We start from the raw sequence: 15805 nt of genomic DNA on the forward strand, positions 1-15805 counted from the left end.
GCTGCGACAAGCCCTTTGTTCTGCACCAGTGTTAGGTACTCCAGATTACATGAAGCCTTTTGCACTTTACGTACACGAGAAAGATGGATGTGCATTGTCAGTTTTAGTACAGACACATGGCGATAAGCAGCGTCTCTGTGCATATTTTTCAGCAGTACTTGATCCTGTCGCTCGAGCGTTGCCCGGGTGTTTTCGTTCAGTTGCCACAACAGCTGTCTCAATACGTCAGAGTGAAGAGATAGTTTTGTCACATAAGCTGTTGGTGCTAGTACCCCATGCGGTTGATGCTCTTTTAAATCAAACAAAGACACAACATTTAACTAGCGCCCGTATGACAGGTTATGAGTTGACACTGTTGGCTCCTCACATTACACTGAAGAGATGTACGACACTAAATCCAGCTACTTTGTTGCCATATCCGGTGACTCAGCCTCAGTCACAAGAAACACATGATTGTATTTTCCTTAACGAAGAACAGACAAAGGGTCGTGTTGATTTACAAGATACGCCCCTTTTAGATGTAGACAGGGAACTGTGGGTTGATGGGTCTTGTTTGAAGTTGCCTGATGGTACAACCTCAGCTGCATATGCAATCACCACAATACACACGGTAGTGGAGACAGCTCGTATACCACAGAAGTCAGCTCAAGCAGCTGAACTAATAGCTTTGACACGAGCATGTGAGCTTAGTACTGATTTAAGTGTGAACATTTACACAGACAGCCGCTATGCTTTTGGAGTGGCTCATGGTTTTGGTTTGCTTTGGAAGGAGAGAGGTTTTCTCACATCCCACGGGATGCAGATAATGCACGGAGAATTAGTGCATAACCTCTTGACTGCATTGACATATCCAAATAAACTAGCTATTGTGAAATGTAGTGCACATAAGAAAGTGACCGATAAGATAGGGCAAGGTAATGCTCTTGCAGACCGTGTAGCACGTGAGACGGCGATGCAGCGAAGTACTACTTCTATGTATGTAGTGAAGTCACAAGCTGAACGCTGGCATAATGCAAGACAAGACGTATTAGATATACAGAAATCTGCTTCTGTGAAAGAACATGAGCAATGGCCTAAAGATGGAGAATTGGATGATGAGGGCTGTTTGCGGAATAAGCAGATGGATAAATGGAAATTGCCTATAGCTTTTGTACAACCTATGGTTCAGATGGCACATGGGCTGGCACATGTTGGAGCTTCAACAATAACGAAGTTGCTTACACAAGTTTGGGAGCATCCAGAAATTTCCAATACAGCTAAGAGAGTAGTACAGTCTTGTTTGATCTGCTGACAATACAATCCTGGAAAAGGGACACGTACTCCTGCAGGAGGGTTTGCTACACCAACTGCACCTTTTGAAGTTCTACAAATGGATTATATTCAGCTTGAACGCTGCAACAATTTAAAGTATGTCTTGGTGGTGGTTTGTGCCTTCAGTAAATGGATAGAGGCGTACCCCACAAAGGATAATACTGCCATTACCACAGCGAAGGTGCTTTTGAAAGAATTTTTCCCTAGGTTTGGTGTTTGCAGACTTTTATGGAGTGATAACGGACCTCATTTTGTTGGGGAAGTTATTAAGTATGTCCTGAAAGGATTAGGGATCAAACAGAAGTTCCATGCGGTTTTCCACCCACAATCAGCAGGGTTGGTGGAAAGGTATAATGCTACATTGAAGCTGAAATTAGCAAAGATACAGGCTTCCACATCCTTAACTTGTCCGGATGCATTACCATTGGCATTATTGTCTATTAGGTCAGTGCCACACTCCCGACTTGGCCTTAGCCCCTATGAAGTCGTGTTCGGGAGACCAATGAATATTTGGGGAGTTCCTAAACCAAAATCTGTATATGATGTACCTTGTGTCCTGATGAATGATTATTTGGCACAGTTAACCGACAAATTGGTTTCTATTCATCAACAGGTTCGAGAAGCACTTCCTGACAGATCTATAGGTGAAGGCCATGAACTCCGACCTGGTGACCAGGTGATGATTAAGTCTTTTGAAAGATCAAGCAGCTTGGAACCAAGGTGGCGAGGCCCAGAACAGGTGCTCCTTGCGACAAGGACAGCAGTTCGAGTGACGAACCGAAAGAATTGGGTCCATAGTACTCACTACAAGAGAGTGCTACCTACCTTGGTGGAACCTGCTGTGCTGACCGATCATCGAGAGATTTTGACTACGGAGAAAGGCCGTGCTATATCACCTGACGAATCTGCAGAGGTCTTCCCGGACCATACGACTTCTGGAGTGTCGCGATATAATTTGAGACCAAGGAAAGAATCTGAAAATTGTTTTGAAAAGACTGGTTGAGCTACCGCCCTGGGTTAGTGAAACGGAGAGCCAATGTGGCAAGGGGGGGTGGATCAGCCATGCATTAGAGTAGTGACACCCGTCTTGGCCCGTGGTGAAGAAATCAGCGGCTGCCCAGGGATAAGAGCTCCAACGATTGTTTTTAATTAATTTCTGAAAGGGTCGATTATCACTGTTGCTAAAATAAATAACAAATTGATCATTAGTATTATGGGGTTTGTTGTTGTTTTGGTGGTTACAGGAACAATCACCTGGTTTATTGAAAAGAAGTCTCCTGCTCGTGAGTTCTTTGTTGCCACTACTCCAGTACCAGAGGATCACTATTACTTTACGCTTCCCTATCAGGAGCAGAAGCACCGTCAATCGTACTTCAATAATACTTTCATTCAGATGTTGCATCATACTCATAATGCTACAAATACTACTAACTGTTGGGTATGTGGAATGATACCTGAAAGAATCAAAAGAAAGGAGGAACACCTTTCATTCCTCTTCCTTTTTCACACAATGATTCTTGTCCAGCCTGGTACATGCTTTTGTTTGCATCTAGAAAACGTACGGAGGGCGGACTTCTTTTTCGCCTTAATAAAGTGTGCTACCAAGACAAAGATGGGTATCCCCAAGCTAAAGGAACTAAATGGGAATCGGAAGAGTATCAACCGGACAATGTTTCAATACCATATGTCTTCACAAATATACGAGACTCTGACAAGAAAGAACAATTTGTGATTTCTATTACAAAAACTAAAGCAGATTTATGTATACGAAGCATTGGACGAATTCCAGTAGGGATAAGCGATTGTACTTTGGTTTTAACTATTGAGGGTGTAAATAATAGTAGTTTCACAGCCTCACATAATACATATTTTGTTTGTGGTAACCATGGATATTACCAATTACCTGTTGGGTGGTCAGGTGTGTGTTATGTGTCTTTTCTATTGCCCCCTGTGTTTTTGGCTCCTGCATCATATCACCGAGATTTAAAACTGTTTAATGACATCATTAACAATAGATATAAAAGGGAAATAAGTACAAATGAGGTAGACCAAACGGATACTAGCCTGCAACAATATGTTGATTTTCATTTAGGATTGTTCCCTTTTGTAGGTGTTGCATTAAACAGTAGGAAAGTGAGACAATTGACTAGGGTTGTGGAAGCTGTTACCAATCAGGCAGCTCTGGCACTTGGGAATATTACTGAGGAGCTCCAAGTTGCGAGGATTGTAGCGCTCCAAAAATGGTATGGTATTAGATGTGATATTAGCTGATCGGTGTGGTGCATGTCGAATCATCGGTAGTAGTTGTTGTGTTTTTATCCCAGATCACTCACCTTCAGTATATGATGCAATATCTAAATTGCATAAAATTGCTGCAGAAATCCATACAGAGACTGGTACTTGGACTTTTTCTGGATGGTTTTGGGCTCTTGTTTCCGCCTGGGGCTGGAAACTACTGACTATCCTGTGTGTAATAATTGCAATATTTTTTACATGTTGTATCTGTATTCAATGTGGTCCAATGTTCTGCTCTATGTGTATTACTGCTTGTATGCCTACCAATGGAAATATTACAGAAATGAAGGCACAACATATGTTAGATAAGGAGATAGCTGAAATGATGAGCATAAATATACAGGATGAATATTTAGATTATCCCAGAAAGACGAATGTCTTCAGTTAATGCTGAAAGGGTCGTCTATTGTAATTTAGCAGTGATTAGATTAAGCATTAGCAGAAGACATCTTGTCTTTAGTAACTATTATGAACATTTTGCGGAATCCATTTTGTATTCATGGCAGCCATTTTCTCTGCTACATGCTGCCATGTGCTCACCATGTGCTCTGTCCTACCTTTCTGTTAACTGCTCTTGAAATCTGCCTGGTGACAAGTTATGTTTAGCATCTCTTACTTTCGCACATGCTCAGTAAGTTCTGCAGCTGTTAGTCCTTGGAAACTGTTAGCTCCTCCTACCTGTCGACTGTGCATTTTCCACATGACCTTACATGTATACAAGTCTTGTTTCCATAATTGTACCATCTCCTTTTAGCCCCTGCATGGGTATAAAAGGACCATGCTCTCTCAGTTCAGTGTGCTACTTCAGACATTACCCAAGGGTGCTGTCTGAACTGTAGTACCACCTCATGAGGTTAATAAACTTTTGTCTTTTATTCCAGTTTCTGTGCCAACTTCTTCCTACATGGTCTGAGGACTTTGTGCAGAGAAAGGTGAACCCCTTGCACTAGTAGGCCTTGCTGAGGCTTACTTCAACACTTGCAGCAGAGCGGTGGAGGTGAGGCGACGTCGTGCAAAGTATTGAAACCGCCCCCTTCGGGCGGAGTCGGTCACAATGTGGTGTGGCGACTTCCATGGGGTTGCGGACTTCGGCGGGGCTGCAGCGGTGTCGGGCCTTCGAGGGTAGTCGCACTCCAGCGAGGACCACAGAATCGGTTGCAGGCAGCATCACAGGATTTGTCAGGGGCATCAGTCCAGAGTCGTCCGAAGTCGGTTTTCTTGGATTTTCACCTGCTTCTCCTTTCAAGGGCCCAAGGACTGGATAGGGCACCATTTGTCAGGGCAGGAGTCTTGGCAGAGAGTCCAGGTGCTGGTACTGAAAGTCTTTGATGGCCCTGAGACTTCAGAACGGGGGCAAACTCAGCCCACGCCCTTGGAGATTCTTCTCAAGCAGGAATGCACAACAAAGTCCAGTCTTTGTCCCCTCTCACAGGCAGAAGCAGCAACTGCAGGATAGCTCCACAAAGCATATTCAGAGCCAGGGCAGCACTTCTCAGCTCTTCAGCTCTTCTCCTTGGCAGAGGTTCCTCTTGATTCCAGAAGTGCTCTAATTTTCAGGGGGTTTTGGGTGCTCTTCTTATATCCCTTTCTGCCTTTGAAGTAGGCCTCACTTTCTTGAGCGGCCTCTACACATCCATTTGCGTATATGTGCTCAAACTTTTTTTCACAGACGTACAATGTGCCCTGCTTGGTTTATTCCCTGTACTTGCCGTACCAGTTCCCACATGGTTTTTGAATCTTTAGAGGAAATCATGTTATTCATGCTGTGCCAGCAATTATTATAATACATCCTATTTTTCTTGCCTATTATTCCTTTATAATCTACTTTTTAACATTTAAGGAGAGTTGCAGTTGCTCTCCTACTTGAACTCTTAACTATTTTCGTTGTTTCCTACTTTGGCTTTTGAGCCTACATATTCTCCATCAAACCAGTAACTCCTCTTACCTTTACGGGGCTTCCTGTTTTTTTGTTTTTCCTGGCATGCAACAGACATGCTTTTAAAGTATACCACAACTTGTCAGGCTTTATTCTAAACTTTCCATCACCAGTGGCGGCTCCTCCGCTAGGGCGGAGGAGCTCCGCCCCCTGCCAGCAGCATCCGCTGCAATTCCTTTCCCAAGAAAAGGATAATAAACCATGTTTATTATCCTTTCTTTGCAAAAGAGGCGGGGCATTGGGGTCACAGACAGTGAGGGGAGTGCACAGAGCACAACGCTCAGAGCGCATGTGTTTTTGGCCGGCCGTCTCGGGCCGGACAAACACACATGCACAATAGGCTGTCTCCAGCCCAGCAACTTTGTTGTCCGGCTGGAGAGAGCCTGCACAGGCTCCCAGAATGCCGGTTGCTCCCAGACAATCCTGACACTGCTCTGAGTAGCGTCAGGATTGGCGTAGGGCAGGCTGGGAGCCTGTGCCTGCGGTGACGACGAGGGAGAGGAGAGTCATGACGTGACGGAGGAGGTAAGTGTTATTTTTTTAATACATTTTATTAATCCTCTCTTCCCCCCCAAGTTCCCACCTCCTGTGCGCTGCCCCCCCATTACACCCGCGAGCAGCGACTGTCCATCACCTGTCTAAATATATGTCCATACTAATTTAGAAAATTAACTGATATTACTAACCCTTGAGTATTTTTCTGCTTTCATTAACTGAGAATTTGTCAGTACTATTAAATGTTTATCTGTGATCCTTGTCTGAATTTTTATAGGAAGGACCTTTTTTGAGGATCACAAGTGATAGTGATAAATGTAACAGAAGATGATCACTGCCCTTCCTTGCATGATTTAAAATTCTGTATTAAATTGAAATACTAAGCATGTAAGAATGCATAGTCTATCGGATAGCAGTGAACACTATTAATGAAAGTTTGTTGTGCTGGACAATCAGAGGAGATGCGACCATTTGCACTGAACATACCCCCGATAATAAAAATTTAAAAACCTCACCATTTTGAGCAGAAGTAGAACAGTCCGACGTAACTGTTTAATATTATGAACCAAAAATAATAAGAATTGCCACAATCCAATTGTAATTGGAATTTATCAATAAAACATTACAGGCCACCCAGGTTGATAGTCTATTAGGGAAAGCTTATTTGTATACTTGTAAAAAAATCTATTAAAAGGGTTTCTTCTCAAAGCATAGTGTCCTTGAAGCAAATCATCACATACTTGGAAAAAAACATATTAAAACTGTTCCAGGAAAGTACTAATATGCTGTGTTAAAATTCTAATCCTAAACTGCTTCACTCAGAATACTATAGTCACCCTTCGATTTGCTATCTGATCTCGGACTCACTAAACAATTTACCAAAAATACTACAATTTTACCATCACACCATTCATTCAAAGTCTGTTGATTTACTTTTATATACGACGACATCTGAACTTGATATATTCATAACGCTGCATGAGTTTGCAAAACTGTATGACATAAAGGACTTGATTGAACAATTTTATTCTCAGGTATAAATTTGATCCTTTGAATGATAATCTCATTTTCTTCTATTATTCACTTCTCCATTTATGAGAAGAGCAAGATCTTTTCTCTCCCTGGTTTAACATTTGCAAACCTCACCTGTTTTAAATTATTATGGTTTCAAAGGGCAATTTGATGAAACCTGAAGTAACCATGAATAATTTAACAGTTTTATGGTTCTATTTCTCTTCCAAACAGCTAACTGTGTCAATATACACCCAGGGATTCTTCTGATACAATGTCTTTTCAGGTATATTAGAAGAATTATTAATATTTACCCTCATTCTATCCAGGTAATCATAGGCTATGGGTTCATCAGACAATGTAATAACCTTGGTGCCATACGCTTCTTTTCATGTTTAATGGAAACTTTTTTAACCCACACTAATCAAACGAGGAACTGAGGTATTCTAGAAGTAATCCCTAGGAGTCCTATTAGATCTAGTGTTCAAACAGTCAACCCGAGTTGGCTGTGTCAACCTTGTTAAATAGTTGTTATTTATAGTTAATTCCAAAGGTCGTTTTAAGTCTTTATCAGGATTTATACTTGCATTAAATTCTAGGTACATTTTTTCCTGTTTGTAATTTTCTAGAATCACCTTGCTAACGGAATATAACTTTTATAGTAGCTATTCATGAAACATATACAAATGGGGACACTCCTGATATGATGTTATCGCTACCTTCTTCCTGTAATCCTCTCTCCTTATTCACTTTAATCGGTCTCATTAAGGAAGGCATACCGAGATTTAGCTGACTTAACTCTGGTGAAGGAGCATGGACCCTTCCCAAGCAACAGCCACAATCCCTGTCGGTGAACAAAAAATACAGTCATTAAATTAACCTGTGCTTAACTCTCTGAAAGCACGCTACAAAAGCAGTCAAGCTTAACTTAGAGGCAATGTGTAAAGTATTTACGCAACACTCAAATAGTAATAAAGAGAAAACACATGAAAAATTCTACACCAATTTAGAAAAATAGAGTCAGAAATTATTTGCCACCAACACAAGAAAAATCCAATCAGTAGAACCAGAGATAGATTATTCAAAGATTTAAGGGAAATATCCGGTCATGCAAGACCAGGTGAAAGCCAATAGTTTAAGCTGATCATTATGGAATATGGGTTGGATATAGGGACCAGGTTAGTCCAGCTGAAAAAGTTACCTTCTAAAGTCCAGCGCAAAGAGTTCCATTCATGGTGGAGTAGGCTGCGAGGAGCAGGGAGAGCATTAAGAATGACTGTCGCTATAGTCCAAAGTGCAGGCCGGCTGTCATGGGTGGTCATCGCTGTAGGGCGAAGATCCTAATGGGCGTTGCATACAGTCGTTACTGGGGATTTGTGTTGTTAATTATAGTGGGCAGTCAATTCTGTAGTGCAAATCTCATGTTGTTGTTCATTGGTGGGGGCCACATTAGCATAAAGAGTCAGGTTACACCAGAGCTTCGCATTGTTGGGCAGCAAGATCTTGGAGTGAAAGGGCTGGTTTGCAGTTGCAAATTACCCAGAACCTCAGGATTTCTCCTTTTCTTCACAGAGGAGCTCAACAGGTGCCACAGCAAAGGCCCAGGACCAGGGAGGCACCTCTTGGGGATCAAGAACTAACTCCAGCAGAGGCCAGCAGGGCTCAGGAAGGTACAGTTGCAGTTTCAGTGCAGTAGATCAGTTGCAGGAAACCCTCTGGAGCTTGTTGTGACCCTGTTGCTCATGACAGGCCTGTCAGCAGACCGTTGGAATCACTAGTCTGCAATGAAGGGGGCAGGTCCAGTCTTCCTTCTCAGACAGCTGGGAATGCCTAACACAGCAGGGCAGTCCTCTTGCAGCAGAGCAGTCCTTCTATAGCAGTCCTTCTATAGGATCCAGAGGTCCAAGAGTGTACTGAAGAGTTGGTTTGAGGGTCCCAATTTTATACCTGGTGCCACCTTTGAAATGAGGAAAGCTTCTGGCATTTTCCCCCCACAGAGGTATCTGGAACTTCCTGCATCCCTGCCCTGTTTGCAGTCTGTCTGGGGGCACAATTGGTTGGTAGTGAAGCTCTTTGTGAGATGAGAGGTCTTTGGAAGTGCAAGTATGACAAGTGACAGCTCCGCCCCTCTCAACAGGTCAGGATGGCCCATCCTGCCAACAACCAGATACTATCTAGGAGGAGTACACAAAGGTCAACTACGCATAGCCATTTGACCCAGAATATAGCTGGCAGGCACCAAATGGTTACAACAAGAAAATGCCAAAAGTGGCATCTTCAGAATTGTGACATGGAATCTGACTTTACCATTAAGGAGAGTTTTAAATTACAGCCCTTCAGAAACCAAACATTACATTCCTACTTAAACCAAAGTTATAAATTTTTAAACGCAATCAGGTAATCCAGTATTTTTCAAGAGGTAGGCCTTGCAATAGTGAAAAACAAAATTGAGAGTTTTTTACTACCAGCACATGTAAAACATAACAATTACATGTCTAACCATTTAAATGTGATGCATCCTGCCCTGCAGGCAGTTTAGGGCTCACCCTCAGGGTGATTTTATGTTTTTAAACTGCCCAGATAGTCTGAAAACGCAGGCCTCAGGCATGTTTAAAAGGCTAATTAACGGGTGGCACATTCAGTGCTTCAGGCCCACTAGTAGCATTTAATTTACAGGTCCTGGGTCCATTTACAACCACTTTGCTATGAACACATGCATACATTAAATGTGCAAATTGGTGGTAAACAAATTTGAGCATGTTTAAAGAGGAGAAAACAAGCTCTTTAGGACTGGTTATCAGTCATTAAGCCAACAAAAATTAGTTCAACAAAATAGTAGTGTTGAAGGCAAGAGGTGTGGGGGACTACCATCCAAAGGTGTCAGGTCTAATACTCATTATTCAGTACCACTGCTTCAAATATGCATTTTTAGGGTTATCTGCATTAGTAACATGACATCTATGATCGAAAAAGGGGGTGAGGTGGTTATGTCTCCAGATACAATGTTGTTGGAAATGGCCCACTCTGCAGGGTCACCCACAAACGTTTCGCCTTTTACCTGCCACTTTTGGCTGAATTAATTTTTGTTGACCTTAGGATTCTCTGCACTTTACCACTGCTAACCAGTGCTATAGTGCTTGTGCTCTCTCCTCTAAAAATGGTTTGATTGGCATATACTTAAATGGCATATTTAATTTACTTGAAGGTCCCTTATGGAGTGATATGCCATATACACAGAGCCTGTAAACTAAAAGCTATCAGTGGGCCTGCTGCACTTATGTGCCACCCACTTAAGTAGCCCTCCAAAACATGGCACAGGTCTGTGATTGCTGCCTGAATGCAGTGTTCCACTGCTATATCTACTTGGCACTTAAAACCCGTTGCCAAGCCTTAAGCTCCTCTTTTTTATATATGTCACCCCTAAGGTAGGCATAGGTAGCCCTAGGGTACAATGATGTGTAAATAAAAGGTAATTCATGTACTTTTAGGTTTTGCATGTCCTTGTTTTTCACTACTGTGAGGCCGACCTCTCCCACAGGACAACATTGGGGATTCCTTATTCCACTAAATAACCTGAAATTCCTAAATGAGAGGAGGCAGATATATCATGTTTGGTACCTATCACCTTGTAATGATGTACTCTTCCTAATGGTAAATTCAAATTTACATTACAAGTTTGAAAACACCACTTTTAGAAGTTGGCATTTTTCTGCTCTTAGCTCTCTGTACCTGTAGCCTGTCTTAAGTCACATGACTGGGTGTAAATGACAGTTAGGATTTTATGAACTGACAGTCACAAAGTAGTGGGATTAGCAGAGCCTGAGTGGTCCATTAACTGGTTTGATGGGAGGGTGGAGCTAAACACAGCTCCACTTGCACCTGAATAGTCTATGTCCTGTCTCCTCACAATAGTATTAATGATCCTGTATTGCTCTTAATGATCCTGTATTGTTAGTGCAGCCAGCTGGGAGCCAGGGCAGGGGAGACAGGAAACTCTCAGAACTTCAACAACCTTTCTGAACATTTCTCCCACCTTCTAGGGGCAGAGCACCAGCGTATGAAAATACAGCTCTCAGACTCACTCTTCAGTTCACTACTGGACCTGCGGCAGGACTCTTGGAGGACTGCCTGTCGCTGTGACTGCTGGGCACACTGCCAGACTGCTACTGTACCTGGAAGGACTGCTTTGCTGCTTGGAGCATGCCTTGAACCCTCAGAGGTTAGCCTTGCCCTCCATCTACATCTGCAACCAGAAATACGAGAAGTGACTTGAAGGGCTAGTTTGCTGGCCTCCTGTTCAAAGCCACAGGGACATAACAGGCACCCACCATCTTGAACCTGCACCTGGACCCAGCCTGAATGAGTCCTGAACTCATAAGAGGTCACCATACACTCCTGGACCCTAGGTTGTGGTGCTAAAATTTACCAGATGTCTGTGTTTGGTGCTTTTATCTTTTAGCACTATTTTGAAACTTAAACTTAAAAAATGAATAACTACGTTTCTGTTGATTGGATTTTTGTCATTTTTGTGTCAAATGACTTATTAAAATGTATTCTAGTTGTTCTAAATTAGTTTGGAAATTTGTTTGTGTTGTGTTTTCACATTATTACTGTTTTTGTGCTGAATACTTTACATATTGCCTCTAAGTTAAACCTGACTGCTTTTTGTGCTAAACTACCCAGGGTTAAGCACAGGTTAGTTAAGTAACGTTTTGTGGTTCACACTTCAAGGGATTTTGGCTGTTGCTTGACAAGGGCTCACACCCCAGTCAACTGACAACCTAATTTCTCACAAATATTGATAACATTTTATCCTTTCCTGAAACCTCTTTGTCTATTGATGGCATCTTCTCATCATTATTTACTGACCTTCTTGTTGCTGACTGATCTATATTCATACTAGTACAACCTGCACTACTTAAAGTGTTGTCTTCTGGTAAGCAGCCCCTGGGCACGGGGACCATGGATAGGGGATAGGGGTGAGATGAAAGTTTGAGTTTGGGAACATCTACCACAACATCGAAAAAAAGACTACGATGGAATCAGGTGTCAAAGCTTAACAATTCTTATCACTGACATTGCTGACATAATTTTCTTTATTAGATATAACTACATTTAGGAATTCAGTATTTCTGCTTTTAAAATGTTTCCCTACAAAATCTTTCATCAGGTTAACTATAAGTGATAAATTTGAGGCCATTGGTGTTTTCTCTTTCACCCAACAAGTGGCATTACTTCTCTTGTCAACGGTTGATTCAACACTTAGATTTTGTGTCTCCTTGCATAATGACCTCTCCTGTTGAGTTTTGGACTAAAGATGTAAGGGAAACATCCGGAACAATGCTGTTGTTTACCATGGAAGTGTCATTACGCTTGCCAGAACAAAAACTCTCTTTTTGTCTGAGGTAACCACGCATTTGCTGAACAACGCGCATGCATGGTTAAGGCAGAGAAAAAGTGGGGCAGTGCTGGGGGGTATTTTTCAAGGTGGTGGGAAGGTAGAGGATTTTTTTTAAGGGACGTGGTTGGGTATGCAGAGTAGTTATGTTTCTAGGGCGGGTGGTGGGGGGTCGGTTAATAATGTCTTTTAGGGTGGTGGGGGGTTGGGGTAGTTATGTTTTTAGAACGGTCTTGGGAGGTCGGGGTAGTTATTTTTTTAGGGCAGATGGGGGTTGGGGTAGTTATGTTTTTAGGGCAGGTTGTGGGGGATGGGGTAGTTATGTTTTTAGGGCAGGTTGGGGCGGGGTAGTTATGTTTTTATGGTAGGTGGGAGGTCTGTGTAGTTATGTTATTAGGGCGGGTGGGGAGGGGTCAGGGAAGTTATGTTTTTAGGCCGGGGTCGGGTAGTAGTGTTTATAGGGCAGGTGGTGGAGGTTCGAGGCACTTGTCATTTTAGGGGGTTGGTGGTGTGGGGTAGTTATGTTTTTAGGATAAGTGGGGGCAGGGTAGTAGCGTTTTTAGGGCAGGTGGTGGGGGTACTTGTGTTTTAAGGGTGGGTGAGGAGGCACAGTAGTTATGTTTTTAGGGCGGGTGGGGGGCGGGGTAGTTATGCTTTTAGGGCAGTGGGGGCAGGGTAGTAGTGTATTTAGGGCAAGTGGTGGGAGTCGGGATACTTGTGTTTTTACGGCAGGTGGGGTAGATATGTTTTTAGGGCACGTGGAGGTGTCGGGTAGTTATGTTCTTAGGGTGGGTTAGGGGTTGCATGCTAGAACCACGCATGCCGTTCCCACACATGCCTTTACTAGGCATTCTTTTACAACAAAAAATCGTGCACAGGCATGCGTGGTAAAGACATGCATGGGAACAACACGGTCATTGTTCTGACTGCGTTGTTCATGCATGTGTGGGTCGCGCATGCGTTGTTCCAACATATATGTAAGATGTAATGCTTTGAATTTACATGGTAATCACACCCAGGTGTTAGTCCCCTGAATTTGTAATTTATTTTCTAATAGTGCCCCATCCCTTCAGCTAATAAGATGGTTGATGAATCTATTACCTTTTCTGTGATGAATGGCCTTAATCATGACATGCTTTCCTCCAATAAGGATATTTTGTGATGTTTGGCTTTCAAACCCACACCATTAGCAAATGTGAACCTTTTATTTGGTTATATAGATATATAAGACATAGAAAGCACACATCTAGTTACAAAGAAACAGAGGATTGCACCATTGGGCTTTTGCATTAGATAGTCATTTAAAAGGGAAGACATGAGGAGAGAAAGAGCATCAATGAAAGACAATGTAATGTGTGACTGAGCTGCATTTGAGAAAAGGGGTGGGAACTCTTCAAGAGTAGTTCAGCATCTTAGTGGTTACCATGGGACAAACTATTACGTTATGATACTAGTGTCCAACTTTTTTTCAGTTTCACAAGGAGATGGAGACCGGTAGAGCTTGGCTGATATTCCAGATCATAGAATCATAGAGGGAGAACATCAGAAATCTAATTTTGTCTGCCCTACAGGATAGTGCAGTTTCATTAAATATGTGGTATATTGATTAGGAGTAGAACCCTCACCCACCCTGAGGTGACATATTTTATCATAGGATCCCTACTCACACCAGGACCAGCGGCACCTGGAATGGGCTACAACTCTCTTTAACGGAGAGGAGCTCTTAAAGTGTTTTTGACTGCAATACGGGCCCCTGTGAAGATGATGGTACAAGTGAGGAATACAGAATGCTAAGTTTATGTATAATGTGAATTACAAAGACCTCTTGGTAGGATAAGTCCAAATTGTATTATGATGTCTCCAAGGGATAGATTAAAAAAGTAAAGGGGGAGTTGAAACCCAGTGAAAACATTGTCACCCAAGACCCTTGAGTGAATAAGTTAATAAATGAAACCAAAGAACACTTGTTGCAGAATAAAATTAACAAACTGAAGAAAGATGTGAACCGGTTCTCTCATGAGAAGGTTTACCTCTATACGACAGATGAATTCCAACCACAACCCCAGAAGAAGAACAGAAGGGGCGGTAGAGGTTGGTGTCAAGATAGGAATGACTGGACTTCTAATTCAGAAGATTGGAGTGTTAGCAAAGAATCAGATGATAGCACTTCTGAGAACACTCCCAGAAATAGATCGCGACAACTGAGAGGACAAGGTTTCTTCCCCCGGACCCGCTGTACAGATACTTTTGTGCTCCCCACAAACTTGGGCGTTTCCTGTTCCACCCTTACAGTCACCTCTATTTCCAAACATGCAGTACAAAGGAGGAGCTCACTCCATCGACAAGCAGCACAGCAACTTGATTGTTAATCTAAGCAAGCACACTCTGACATCAAAAGAAGAGAATGTACTGAGAAAAGGATTGGGCTTTGTCCATCCTAACTTGGGAGATAACTTCACTATACATTAAAAAACTGGCCCAGTTTTTTTGAAAGATTCATTTGACCTTTTTCTTCAGTCAGACAGAAGATACTAGGAATGTCTAGAACAATTAAGTTATCAGAGATACTACAAATCCATACACGCCCCTATTCCTGTACTACAGAAATTGATTAAGGCCCTAGTGGAAAGAGGTAGAGAATCATATTGGATTACAGCGAACAGAATTATTGATTACCCAACATCCTAAAATGCTGTATTTCTATATATTACCCAAACTTCACAAACCAAGAAGCCCACCACTGGGCAACCCCACTGTGTCTGGCATTGGGCCCATACTCGAAACCCTCCCTCAATTTCTAGACTGCTTCCTAAGACCTATAGTGTCAGAGATGCCTTTGAATCTACTAGGTACAAAACATGTTCTTACACTCTTGACTGAGGCATAGTTCGACACTGAGATACATTATTTGGTTACCTATGAAGTAGAGTCATCATATACTAATATTTCCCAAGATTATACTTTACAGATGGTTGAAATGTTATTGAATGTTAGGGAAAGAGATTATTTGACACATACATCCTTCATAATGGCTGCACTGCACCACAATAGCCATGAAAGTAAATTTCTTTCTCTTTCAGCATCAACTGTATTGGCAGATGACAGGGACTTCTACAGGCAGTACTTTTGCCCCCATTATTGCAAATTTGTACATGCATTATATATATATCTATATCTATATCTATATATATATATATATATATATATATATATATATATATATATAGATATAGATATATATAGATATATCCACCAACCCTAATCTGACTAACCTTAAATTATGGAAGATATATTGATGATATCCTAGTGTTTGGAGGGAAACTCTAAAGTGCTTCTTGAGTTTACTCAATGGCTCAACA

This window comes from Pleurodeles waltl, chromosome 1_1, assembly GCF_031143425.1.
Source record: "Pleurodeles waltl isolate 20211129_DDA chromosome 1_1, aPleWal1.hap1.20221129, whole genome shotgun sequence".
NCBI classification, from domain to species: domain Eukaryota; kingdom Metazoa; phylum Chordata; class Amphibia; order Caudata; family Salamandridae; genus Pleurodeles; species Pleurodeles waltl.